The sequence below is a fragment of the Ictalurus furcatus genome, chromosome 17 (genome assembly GCF_023375685.1).
Source record: "Ictalurus furcatus strain D&B chromosome 17, Billie_1.0, whole genome shotgun sequence".
Lineage (NCBI taxonomy): Eukaryota > Metazoa > Chordata > Actinopteri > Siluriformes > Ictaluridae > Ictalurus > Ictalurus furcatus.
In genome coordinates this window covers 7566145-7580074 of record NC_071271.1, presented here as the reverse complement: position 1 = coordinate 7580074, position 13930 = coordinate 7566145, and the positions used below count along the sequence as shown (strand labels likewise).

Sequence of the window (13930 nt, the reverse complement as noted above, 5' to 3'; positions counted from 1 at the left end):
GCAGAAATGTTTCTGTACCCTTCCCCAGATCTGTGCCTCGATACAATCCTGTCTCTGAAGTCTACAGACAATTCCTTGGACTTCATGGCTTGGTTTGTGCTCTGACATGCATTGTTAACTGTGGGACCTTATATAGACAGGTGTGTACTTTCCAAATCATGTCCAATCAACTGAATTTACCACAGGTGGACTCCAATCAAGTCGTAGAAACATCTCAAGGATGATCAGTGGAAACAGGATCCACCTGAGCTCAATTTTGAGTGTCATGGCAAAGGCTGGGAATACTTTTGTACATGTGCTTTTTTTTGTTTTTTATTTTTAATAAATTTGCAAAGATTTCAAACAAACTTCTTTCACGTTGTCATTATGGGGTATTGTTTGTAGAATTTTGAGGAAAATAATGAATTTAATCCATTTTGGAATAAGGCTGTAACATAACAAAATGTGGAAAAAGTGAAGCGCTGTGAATACTTTCCGGATGCACTGTGTGTGTGTGTGTGTGTGTGTATATATATATATATATATATATAAACATTTGATGTGCTTACAGAGGCCTGTAGGTCACATGATGTAGCTCTTAGGTTTTTCTTTATATCTCTGAGCATTAAACTGTCTGACCTTGGACTGAATTTGCTGGGACGCCTACTCCTGGGAAGATTGGCAGCTGTCTTGACATCTCTCCATTTGTAATCAGTTCTTCTCACTGTTGAATGGTGGATTTCAAATTGTTTGGAGATGGCCTTTCCAGATTGATGAGCAGTAACAATTGCTTCTCTGAGGTCATGGCTGATGTCCTTTCTTCTTGGCATGATTTAGACACACAGCTGAGTGCTCCAAAACACCAAACTGCCAAATGTTCTGCTTTTATAGAGGGAGTCACACTTCTTGATAAATAATTAATCTTGTGCATTTCATTAGTAACACATGGCTGCTAATGACTCTCTTAATGATTGTGGAAATAGGGCCTGCTTATGTTTTTTACCTGGTTTCTGAATGTTGTTGTAATTTTGGGGGGAATTGACTACATACTGAAATCTGCAGATTTTTGGTTGTCACCTGAGGTTATTTGTTTGTTTATAGAAGTTGGTGAGGACCACACAGTTGTTATTTATGCGCTGATAAATGAAAACATGTGAGAGTGTACTTTCCTTTTCCCATGACTGTATAGACCTGTATATTATCATAAATTTGATATGCACTAAACATCTCAGATTACAGGTGTTCATTAAGGATAAGTTCACGTCAACAAAAAAAATCTGATCCTAAATCAGTTTTCTGGAAAGCTGATTCCAAGCATATCATCTGATATGATTTTTCATTTCTTTTCTTTATAACTTGGATTGGTTTTGTTTTTCTTGATCAATTATCAAATATGACCCACTGTGCCATAGAGTTTACTGGGCTGATCAAGAAGGTAGCAATACACAGTTCCTGACACAACATAAAATAAAATTGTCCATAGAATCACTGGTACAAGTTTGATTTTTGCCCCATGATGATCCAAAGGGGGGGGGACCCTTGTGTCAATGACTCCCTCTTGTGGAGAATATTCCACTTTCTAAACCTATGTGAGTGCAAGTGAGGGTGTGAGTTACAAACCCTGGTTCATGAGGTACTTCACATCTAAAAAAAAACAAAAAAACAAAACAAAACAAAAAAATTACACATGAAGACACATAACATAATAATCAATTCCATACATGTTAAAATGACAATACTGTATTAATTACATTTGTACAGACGAATAGAGATGTGCCACTCCAGGCACCCTCAGTTTAGCCCGGTCTGTACAGCTGGATGTTGCTGTCCATGGTGATTTATACTGCCTGTGTATCAGTCACAAGTTTCACTTTTATCCATCATGTCAAATGTATTTTAAAAAGATAAATATAGCACAATGTGCTCAACTGTTATGATACGAAACAAATATTTCTTTTTAAATCTTGGCCAAAATATTTTGGAAGGCAATTTGTAAGTCTATTAATTGTTTAAAGATTAATTATAAAATAAATCATTTCTAAATCTGAATGAAAGTATACACATACATGTATCAACTTGACACTATCATATTTTGAGGAGTTTAACGTGTACATATGGGTCTATTTTTTACAGATTAAATGGCTCTGTCTGTATTCATTACATTGTAAACACCTCTCACATTTGTAGTTCTAAGTTACATACACAACACGACCAAAAGTATGTGGACACCTGAGAATCATATTCATATATATGCTTACTGAACGCTCCAAAAGGCCTGGGTCTCAGTCGGCGTTCTGATTCATCCCGAAGGTGTTCAGTGGGGTTGAGGTCAGGGCTCTGTGTAGGCCACTCGAGTTCTTCCACGTGATCCTTGGTAACCCATGCCTTTGCTTGGAGCTCAGTTTGTGCATGGGACATTGTCATACTGGAACATGTTGGGGCATCTTAGCGCCAGTGAAGGGACATCTTAAAGATATAACATACAAAGACATTCTAGACCAGGGGTGTATAATTTTATCTGGAAAGAGCCGGTGTTGGTGCAGATTTTTATTACAACCAAGCAGAAGCCACACCTGAATCTATTGAAAGCCAAGCTCAACTGATTAATCAGGTGGAATCAGGTGTGGCTCCTATTGATTGGAATGATAACCTGCACTCACACTGGCCCATCCTTGATAAGATTGGACACCCCTGCACTGTACTGTATACTTACTTTCAACTTTGTGGCAACAGTTTGAGGATGACATATGGGTGTGATTGCCAGGTGTCCACATAATTTTGGCCATATGTATGTGTATATGTTTATTTTTCCCTTTAGCTATTTGAAATGTTTTTGTTAAATATATATATTTTTTTACAATTAAATAAAAAAATAATAATTACCTAAATCAGGGGTTCCCAAACTTTTCCAGGGCAAGGCCCCCCAAATGGCATTAACATTTGACCGAGGCCCCCCTTTTGCAAGATGTCTTTAAAACACATTAAAAATACAGACTTCTGAATATATCCCCCCCCCCTTTTTTTTATTAATAATTACATCTTACATCTTTACATTACATTACATTACATTATGAATTGCTTGTGTGTGTGTGTGTGGTTGTCTGAGAGTGAGAAAGGAAAACATACTAGTGGGAGGGATGGGCACACCAAATTGTTGAGGCCCCCCCGGGCGCCCGCACTTTGAAAACCACTGACCTAAACATCCATCCATCCATCCATCCATCCATCTTCTATACCACTTATCCTTCAGGGTCACGGGGAACCTGGAGCCTACCCCAGGGGGCATGGGGCACGAGGTGGAATACACCCTCGACAGGGTGCCAATCCATTGCAGGGCACAATCACACACACATCCATACACTATGGAAACTTTGGACATGCCAATCAGCCTACCCTGCATGTCTTTGGACTGGGGGAGGAAACCGAAGTATCCGGAGGAAACCCCCAGCACGGGGAGAGACTCCACACACACAGGGAAGCAGCGGGAATCGAACCCCCAACCCTGGCTGTGAGACGTTTGGATATGTTCGGGGAAGATTAACAAATTAACTAAACAATTTTTTAAAATTAGAACATAAAACAAATAACATTTTGACTTAAAATGAAGTAGGACACACCTACTTTCACAGCAGCCACATATGAAGAGAGGACTGTCTGATTTAGGCGCCATGGTGATGATTGACAGATGATGACAGAGGCTTACGTTGTCTTTGGTCGTCATTGCTACATCCGGGACTTTAGAACTTGATTGACAGTTTCTATAGCAACATCACAGGCAGTCGCCATTTTGTCGGCAGGTTTTTCTTTTTTCTTTTTTTTTTTTTTTTTAAAGTGTGTGTGGAACCTTTCAAATGTTTTCGCTTCCCGCCGGAACAACGCGGTCGGAGAATTCAGACTGACAGCTCTGTGTGAAGAAATTTTTCGACTGTTCTCGAGTAAGACATTTCGGGAACACACGTTTGGATATGTTAGGGGAAGATTAAGCGGCTCCGAGTTCTCCTGGCTAACGTTAGTAGCCGTGTCTGGAGTCTTCCGGGCCGGTCCGCTGCGCAGGTTTGGAGCGCGCGCCATTTTGTGAAAATTGACATATAATCTTGGTGGAAAAGTGAAGGTTTGAATATAGAGACAGACTCATAGGACACGGTGTACGTACACGCGGAGTCATTTTGTACCGTTGGTAACGGCGCACCCCCCCCGCACAAAGTGTTGCCAACATAAGCAGGGAAACAGTCTCACTTTTGAACGAAGGCTAGTAGCGGAAGCAGGAGCAGCTAGCCGTTAGCTGGTTAGCCACCATTTGTTAAGTCAGAGAGAGAGTTAACGAAACCCGGGCTAGCGTTAGCGCACTACAATACAGAGGCCGTGCGTCTCACATGCTATGGCTGTTTTCCGAAGCAGCAGGACATTAGCTTGGGTTTACAGCTTGACGCCTGTCAGTTAGCTTGTTAGCTGCGTTCTCTCTGAGTGTGTGTGTGTGTGTGCGCGCGCGCGCGCGTGTATTGGAGTGCCTCAGTCAGTGAACGCATCGTAACCAACGTTACAGAAGCTGGATCATTGGCTTTACCTTTCCGGATCTGGGCCTTTAAATGAAGATCACATCATTAAAGGTAGGTGGAAATGGTTTCCTGTTAAACCTCTCTCTCTCTCTCTCTCTCTCTCTCTCTCTCTCTCTCTGTCTGTCTCTCTCTGTGTGTCTCTGTCTCTGTGTGTGGTTGGTTATTTAGTTAGGCAGCTGGTTAGCCACTTAAGCCGCTCTCACTAGCTTACATTGCTATACAAACCTGGCCTACATGTTAACACTTCTGCCTAGCTACATGTATGGAAAAGTTCTGATCATCAGGTTTTTGCAAGTCTAGTCTTTATACTAGTTCGCTAGCTCAGTCTAGTAAGCTAACTGAATCATTAAGCTAGGCTAGGCTAGGCTAGGTCAGTATGACGGTGTTAGCAGCACATCACCCTGCACAGACAGCAAGCTACTCTCCCAGGATTGTGGGTGGAAGATGAGCTCTTTGGTGGCTGAAAGTTGGATTATAATCACATTTTAGTTAACACATGGTGGTGCTTATTTAAATGCCTTTAACTAATTTGCTTGGCTAACTGTTTGAGCAGGGATTTACTCAGGGTTGACCCAGCTGTTGTTTCAGTGCATTGATATTCAGTCATATCTAGCTGAGTAGTGGTCCCACAGTGTCAAACATTTTTGATAAATATATTATGACAGAAGCCTAAAAGAATGTCATCGAGTTGTTGAATTAGTTGACTTGGTAGCAGTGGTAGTTTTTTAAGTGTTTATAATCAAGCTGTCATTGTTTTGGGAAAGCAGAATGAATAGACAGCTTGACACAGTTGGTTGTTCATCTGATTGATTGATTGAGTATTCAGTATATGAGATCATCCAGTGCAGCTCTCTAACTTTGGACTTGATATGTGAGGTTGGCTTATCGAATGTTACCTGAATGTTACACGAAATCACCCAGTTATGAGCCCAGGGACGGTTTAGATGAGACCAAGTTTGCCTGAGCAGCTACTAAAGCTTATAATGAATCAATGAGTTTAGTTTAGTGCCGTGGTCACCAGACTAGGGATGGGCGATATGGACTTAAAACTATATCATGATATTTTCTGATATGATATTGCAATAACGATATCAGTGACAATATAAATATAGTACCGTTCGCCAGTGTTTTTGGCTACAAATGATGCTGCATGCAGTGTTAAAGCCTCAGAAACACAAACACTGATCAAAAAGTAAAACTGATTTTGTGTAACCAAACCAGTTCCAGATTGTAGAGGTAGCTCCTCGTTTAGAGAGAAACTCCTCCTCAGCTTCATGTCTGCTGTACTTGTTTTCGCTCTGTATGTGAGCTGAAAACGGGTCGCACAACGTCGCTCACAGAAATACGTCATTAACTAGGCTTTATCGTTATTATCGCGGGAAGACTAATTAACATTGTGTGGAGAATTTCTACCGGTATATCGCAAACGATAAGATATTGCCCATCCCTGACACCGACCCTGTTCCTGGAGATGTACCTGCCTGAAGACTTTCTCAATATGCGTTCTTTCGTCCTTGTGAACTCGTTCTATGTCGTCATTCACTGCCGAAGTTCAATTCCAGTACTCAAAAGACAAGTACCGGGGATGCATGAAATTACCCGGATGTGTTCTTGATATCGAGGGTGCAGACCCGAGTGCACAGAAGTCCCAGAAGTCATTGCGACAAAACAGTAGCAGACGACGGAAGCCTGACCCATACCTGTCGTTCAAAAGATGTTAAAACTACAATAATCGAAATATGTATCTAAAAAGAATGATTTTGATGTATGATATATATATGGTTGTTGAAAAGTCAAGTTTATCCCTCAGAAGTGTTTTTATTAAACTACGCTAGCTTCCATCCTGAGGTAAGATATGTTGTATCCTCGTTAGCTTAGTTTCTAGTTAACATGAGGTCACAGGTGCAAAAGTGATGAGGACCCTGTCCCGCTACTAGGAATGTCCTGGGACGGTCTGTTGTGCAACAGGAAGCTCCTAGCACGTAGATGCGTCGTTCTACATCCTCCTGTCCTTCCGAGTTCGTTCTTTCGAGGTAGTCTGGCAAGGCCGGTCTTCACGAGAGCACGAGAAGTTTGTTCGTTGCGTTTTTAAAATTGAGAAACCGCCTTTAGCTCCACCCGTAATAATGCCCACCTGACCATCTAAGTTCTTGATAAACTAAATCAGGTGTGTTAGATTTTGGTTGGAGATGAAACCTGCAGGAGGATAGATCTCAAGGAAGAGGGTTGGCGACCACTGGTTTAGTGTATTAGACAAAAGCCGATGCTGGATTCTGGCCCTAACAGGTTAGATGTTTCTGAACGATGTAGAAGACATAATTCGAGATGAAAATGTAGATGTTAAGATTGTTAAGATGTAATTTCTCTGAACGCTTCGGAAATATGCATGTCTGTCAAGCCTGAACGATTGTTGCCAAACTGTTTCTGATTTTATTGAGTTTTGTACTGTGCACAAGGATGAGGCTATACCCTGAGTCAAAGCACCCGGAAGTTATTCATTTGCAGTGAGATCAGGATGTAAAGAGTTTTCCGTCCCACCTCTCATGCACTTTCTATTGAGATGGACTAAAGTCCTGTGCACGGGATTGTGGGAGTGAGAGGTGGGAAGCAGGTAAGAATAGTAGTTGAGAATTTCTCAGCTTCATGCAAATAAGAAGCGAATATTGCCGGCCGGTCAGATTGCTCACATAGTCCCGCCAACAGTCATGGTCCAGCTCCACCATCAGTGCAGTGCAAGATGGGAAGGGACAAGCTACAGCTCTCTAGCAACTAATACACAATTACAGTAGCATGATGACAGACAGTCACCTCTTATAGCCAAGCATTCTGGTTAAAAAAAAAAGACCACCATAATGTATTTGAATGCAAACTATGAATTGGAGAGCGTTATAATGGTTAATAATATTTAGGAACATTTTTACATGCATTAGGAATTTAAGTAAGGAATAACACGCTCCGGTCCGTGCTGGAATAAATTCACCCAAAGTGGTTTGGTTTGGAGAGTGTTATTCCTTACTTAAATTCCCAGTGCATTTCCTACGCACATAGCACAGCAATTTGCAACGATTAATTTAATAACGTACAAAATTTAATAACGCACGTGTTAACAGTTTATAGTTACTGTTAACACGTGCGTCATTTTATTCATTTAATTAATTTAATGTAATGAGAAATGGTTTCTCCTTTTTCCTTTTCTTACTAAAAAACAAAACAACACACCCCTTTTCATTTTACTGAGAAGCCGGAAAGCGTAAACTCTTCCGTCCTGAAGACTTTCCTGTGCTGATTACATTTACGTTTACGGCATTTGGCTGAGCAGCTTACTTTATATATATATATATATATATATATATATATATATATATATATATATATATATATATTAGATAGATATAGAGATATATACACACACACACACAATGTGTGTGTGTGTGTATATGTGTGTGTGTGTTTTACTTATGTATATGTATGTGTGTATATATATATATATATATATATATATATATATATATATATATTATATATACACACACACACATATATATATATATATATATATATATTATATATACACACACACACACATATATATATATATATATATATATATATATATATATATATATATATATATATATATATGTGTGTGTATATATATATATGTGTGTGTGTGTTTTACTTATGTGTGTGTGTGTGTATATATATATATATGTATGTATATGTATGTGTGTGTGTGTGTTTTACTTTGTTTTTTATTAGTTGTTGATTATGTGGAGCTTCCATTTAAGAATCACTGGCTGTTACTATATAAACAAGAACGTATTAGAAAGAGCGCATTAATATTAATCTTTTGTTAATGTTACAGCCAGAGTCCAGGCCGTGCTGTTATACGAAACTAATTACGCACACCTCCTGACCAATCAGATTTGAGCATGCGACCACACTGTGCTATAATTAAATTTAAGAAACTCGAACAAAGCTCGAACATTTAACCTACAGCTGTGCATGCACGTTGACATCTCGAGCTGCTTGCTTTTTACCAACATGCTTTCAAAGCGGCCAGCGCTTAGGCTAGCGACCTTTAGCGACGTAAACTGCCCGGGGTGAGTGACGCAGCAAGGTTGAGTGAAGTTTAACTTTATGCAAGGGGAAAAACAAAGCGTGTTGGCAACTACCAATAGGAGTGAGGGATGATTGTGTTTTCCTCCTCTATCAAACAGTGTGTTATCTGGTTCCACATATTTCTAGCTCTTGATCCAGTCAGTGAGACTCTCTGTGCTACTGTAGACAATCAGTGCGTTTACATGGACAACAATAATGCACTTTTAACCCGATTAAGACAATACTATGATTAAGAAACTTCCATGTAAACAGCAATTTTTAATTACCTTAATCTGATTAAGGTCATACTCGAAGTAAACACTAATCGAATTAAGACATGTGGAGTACTCCTGTTTTAGTTGCATTATCGACGTGTATTGCAGATCTGTAAACACCTTAATCACATTATTAACGACGTGTGAGTTTTCACCGCATTTTGCGACAGGACACGATCACACACAGCAGTGCTCAACATTTTACGACGCACAAGAGAGTACGGCCGCGTCCCAAACCGCATACTTGCCTACTATACAGTAGTAAAGCACGTGGTTTCAGACATAGCCCACGGCTTCAAGCAGTCGTCTATTTCCACGTATAGCATATAATAATTAACTGCACTTGAAGATTTCGTAAAATTAAAAATGAAACACCCAAAACTGTATAAGGTACCATAATGAAGACCAACTGTATGTCGATACGTGAAATTCTGGAGGGAATGTCGGACGGCGTGGCGCGGTGACGTAATGACGTGTGCCGTTAATCGATCTATGTTTTATACGAAAGGGAACATGAAAGGAATATTCTAAAATCAACTCATGTAAACACCTTAATCACAATATTGTCTTATTCAGAATAAGGTCAATAATTAGATTACTGCTGTCCGTGTAAACGTAGTCTGTGATGCATGCGTTGTAGACAAGCATTTTCCTCCACAATTTTTATTTGGATGGAAAGGCTTGTGATCAGTGTTTGCTTTTGTATACATGCTGTAGCTAGGTTGTACAGATGTGCTAGCCTGGTGCTAACATTGAAACTATAGCAATAAATTAATGATGGGAACAGCTGCTAGTAATCAGCGTAGCGCCACATGAAATGAAAAGTTGCGATTGGTGTGATACTATTTTAAGTAAATACACCCAGTCTGGAATTTCTTTTTTTTGTTTGTTTGTTGTTGCACTAATACATTTAAAAACAAGGTGAGCCTAAATTAATCCCAAGATAAACCAACCTTAAATCAGTTAAGTGTTGAGCAGCACTCTTGCTATAGGACAGCTTCCTTCCCATATTTAGCACTTGATGTAAGACCCACTTATACTTGCACCCGAATAGGCATGCAGTGCCTTGGGAGCGTCAGAAAGACATTTCTAATGGACCGGAGTGTGGCATGTCGGGGGGAAAGTGTCTCTCCATACCGAAGCATCCAGACTGCCTGCTCACCTCCACTGTGATTAGTCAGCAGAAACATATGAATGAACAGAGGGTAGAAATCGGTGACGTCTCCGACAGCAATCTCACTCCCTCTCCTCGAACGCCCTTCTCACAGAAAGTGTTTGTTCTAGCAGATCTGTTCCCCATCGTGTGATGGAAGCAGTGTTCATTTTAAAGCAACTTTGAAACGACACAATTTAATTTTCATTTGTAAGTCGTTTTGGATAAAAGCGTCTGCTAAGTGAATAAATGTAAATGTATTCAGTCTTTAAAATTGTTTAACAAGTTGGTCAGTTGGAGCTGCTCTTCTCTTCAGCACAGTTTAGCTGTCTGTACAGAATCATAGATTAGGAAGTACATTTTTGTCCATTTCAAGTTGAAATCGTTATATGTGACAATGTAGGAGAATTGTCATGTTCCACATTAATCAAGGCCTGAGGAAATTATTATTAGGTTGGATAATTTTTCGTAACAAAAGCCTTATTCGGATTGGATTAGTTTATCATGGGGACATGGGTAATAAACTGCGATGGATTGGCACCCTGTCCAGGGTGTACCTCGCCTTGTGCCTGATGCTCCCTGGGATAGGCTCCAGGTTCCCCCGCGACCCTGAAGAAGGAGTAAGCGATAGAAGATGGATAGATGGATGGATGGATGGACATGGGTAATACATTTTTTACACATCTCTTCAGTGATTAGTGATTGGAGCCAAAGCAGCAGCAGCTCCCCGGTTACCATGGCTGCGTCCGAAACCGCATACTTATCTACTATAATGTAGGCAAAATACATGGATTTCTCTCGGACGCTCGTTTTCCGCTTTCCGTGCTGTTACCGCTAAGTGTGTAAAAGCCGCGCCTCTAAAAATTTATGTGCCAGTAGATTAACCATGCTTTCATGAAGAGCAGCTGCTTAACCGCAGTATTTATTCAAGCAGGTGAGTTTAAAATGATGGAAGCGGTTGCATTATGAATGTTGTAGCATAGTTTAATTCGAGTGTATTATTGCAAGAAAACATCCTCGTTTTTGTTTACGTAATGGTTAGCATACGCACGTTTAACGCTAATATGGTCAGGAATCCTTATTAACCATTTAATGCTTTAACTTTTATTGGGGTAAAATAAATGGGAGGACACGTTGGGGTTCACTAATTTTACACACCAAAGGCTTTTTGATGAGCGATATATCTGAAATTTATGTGTTTAGAAAATAATAGATGTGTGGCTAGCACTGTTTGTCTTTAATATCAGTCAGTCAGAAACACATTTCTACTCTTGTCTGGATAACTCTAGTAGCTGTAATAATGATGTACTTGAAGTATACAGAATGGCATTTTTAAAAATACATTTTATATTGATATTTAACTTTATTAATAAAATAGTGTGTTGTTCAAGTAGCATGTTTTTGTGTTTTGCTTTGGTACCGAAATAGGTACCGAGTACCGTGGAATTTTATTGGTTTTGGTACTGACTACTGAAATTTTGGTACTGTGACAACCCTAATCTGAACAACAATAAAATTTCCACAGGTGTTTCTACAAACCCGGATATTTACGTCACCTGATCCTATGATCACGCTCCATTCACAATATAGCGTTCAAGCAGTCGGAGTGATACTGGAGTAGAGAAGAGTGAAATAAGAAGGCTCATTTGGTTATTGCAGTTTGCAGTGAACCCCAAGCTCCAGGAACAATCTGAGAATACAATAAAACAATCACATAGTATACAAGAAGCTTCCATTGTTCGTTTTGTGACTCAGGAAGTCTTTAATATTTGGGGGCAGACTCACTGATACACACACTAAAAGACTGAATATGGCAAATAGCAGCAGTTAAACGCCTTCCCCCCCCAAATCTGCATAAAATATCATGGACATGTGCATAAGGACAGGACAAAAATGATCAGTCGACCGCTGAATTTGGTGGAAAAACAGCAGGTAATTTGGCCTATAATTTTCTCAAAGGAGGACGGAGAAAAACATCAACAATGGAAATCACCCCCCGTGTAAATTTAATCCCGTCCGCATAAGACTAAAGTAGTGATTTTCTTATTTCAGAGCTGAAGTAAAATTTTGCTCGTTAAATTTGGCTTTACACTGAGCGATATTCGGTCTGATTTTGCCATCACAGTTACATTTGCACATCACAAAGGCGTTACGATTGGTGCCAGCACCTGAGGAAGATCCATTGTTGGATAGAATTGATGAATTTTTACTGTAAATATTCAGGAGTTTGAGCATGAATTATGATGTTACTTTATGTATTCTTGTGTGTTTTTTTTTTTCGTTTATATATATATATATATATATATATATATATATATATATATATATATATATATATATATATATATATATATATATATATATATAAAACGTTCACGCAAGTGTTTAGGTACTCTTAAGCAGTCATCCACAGTTGGAGCAGTAATTACGAAGTTTTAAAGAACTGGAGCTGTTTTGAACCTGAGCCTGGAAGAGGGCACACGTGTATTTATCTTCCAGGCACAGTTGAGGAACATGGTTAGAGAGACAAAAAGTTCTCCAAGGATCACAGTTGAAGGTTTGCAAAGCTAGTTCACCCAACCTACAGTCTCCAAATAGACAGGAGCTGTATGTTTATTTTCTTCTGTAAGAGGAAAAAAAAAAAACCCATGAAGTGTAAAATCTGATACTTTACAAATAATGTTGATGGTAATTATAATTGTACCATGATTTAAAATGCCGTTTGCTTGTGTTGCGCCCTTGCACTGAGATCACATTGTGTGCTCTTCATAATATTTGTTTTGATGATTTATCCAAACTTTATTTAGACCATCTTTTGCTTCTGGATCACAACCTGAAAGTATGATTAATTATTCATGTATATATTTTCTACTGAGTGTTTTAAATGCGTGGTTTTGTGTTGTATACGTGCACAGCTGTTAGCCTGTTAGCTTCTGCTAACCGTCTAACTCATGTTATTGCCAAACTACATACCACTGAGAAACGTCCTGCTCTTGTTGTGCTTGCGATGGTGCTTGGGATTGATCTCCCGATGTATCACTATTGGACTCGGGCTCAAATTGATGTTGTGTATGTGCATGCTGTTAACCTGTTAGCTTTAGGTCTCTGCTAACTGGCTAACTCACATTATTGAAATACCTCTCCTAATCAGCCATGGGCCCTATATTACGTACAGTTTTGTTGCTTAAGCCAGGGACACAATGATTTTAAAAAAAATTTTTAAACTGTGGGAGCGCACAGACATTTAAGGACAGTTTCAACCTATTTTTAACATTATAATCCTTTGAACTGGAGATGCTCCGATGTATCGGCCGATAGAGGCAATTTTTCAGTTTAAAAACATCCGATGTTCAGGGCCGAGTATATCCTGTCAATCAAAAGAGGGCGGGAAAACACATGGATTTCGTGTTGTGTATAAAGATGTCGTCTTTTGTGTGGAATGACGACAAAACTGCAGTTTGTAATCTCTGCACTGATAAAATTTTACACCGGACACTGCAGCAGTGAAGCGGGAGTTTTGGCATCGAGTCTAAATTTTTTAGACAAAAAAGGTATATATTGCCCAGAAAAATATATTTGTAGATTAGTATATTTCATATCCGGTTAATGTTAATATATAAAAAGTTGATATTTATATATTACCAGTTTGATGTTCAGTGATGAAGTAGAAATGCTTTTGTTAGTGGTGAGTGAGTGTGAGACTAACAGGAGGTTTTGTTTTTTTTTTTAGATTTTCAGGCAATTAATTCTGTTAATATGAATTGACATCCAATAAGTTAGGAAATCTTACTTTAACACATGAACTAAATTCTGAAGATTAATGTTAGAGTAATGTGTTTTGTGTTCGAGACCAGTTACTGTGAAAC

At 39.1% G+C, this 13930-nt stretch overlaps 1 protein-coding gene and 1 long non-coding RNA gene across 4 annotated transcripts in view; one reads left to right on the top strand and one right to left on the bottom strand.

Annotated features, from left to right (window-relative positions):
• Positions 1 to 587: 587 nt before the first annotated feature.
• Positions 588 to 3737, bottom strand: LOC128621020 (uncharacterized). 2 transcript variants are annotated; one of them, XR_008388220.1, is made up of 5 exons: positions 3597 to 3737; positions 2238 to 2445; positions 1731 to 1826; positions 1600 to 1623; positions 588 to 858 (listed from the first exon to the last, which is right to left on the bottom strand). It is a non-coding gene; the product is annotated as an uncharacterized LOC128621020 (long non-coding RNA). The 2 variants fall into 2 exon arrangements; XR_008388219.1 differs by lacking the exon at positions 588 to 858 and having other exon boundaries at positions 1101 to 1623.
• Positions 3738 to 4435: 698 nt separating this feature from the next.
• dyrk1ab (dual-specificity tyrosine-(Y)-phosphorylation regulated kinase 1A, b) overlaps positions 4436 to 13930 on the top strand; it is a 33533-nt gene continuing 24038 nt past the window's right edge. For both annotated transcript variants that reach the window (XR_008388218.1, XM_053646471.1), the window contains exon 1: positions 4436 to 4586. The gene's annotated coding sequence lies outside the window, so the exon portion shown is untranslated. The remainder of the gene's footprint in view (positions 4587 to 13930) is intronic.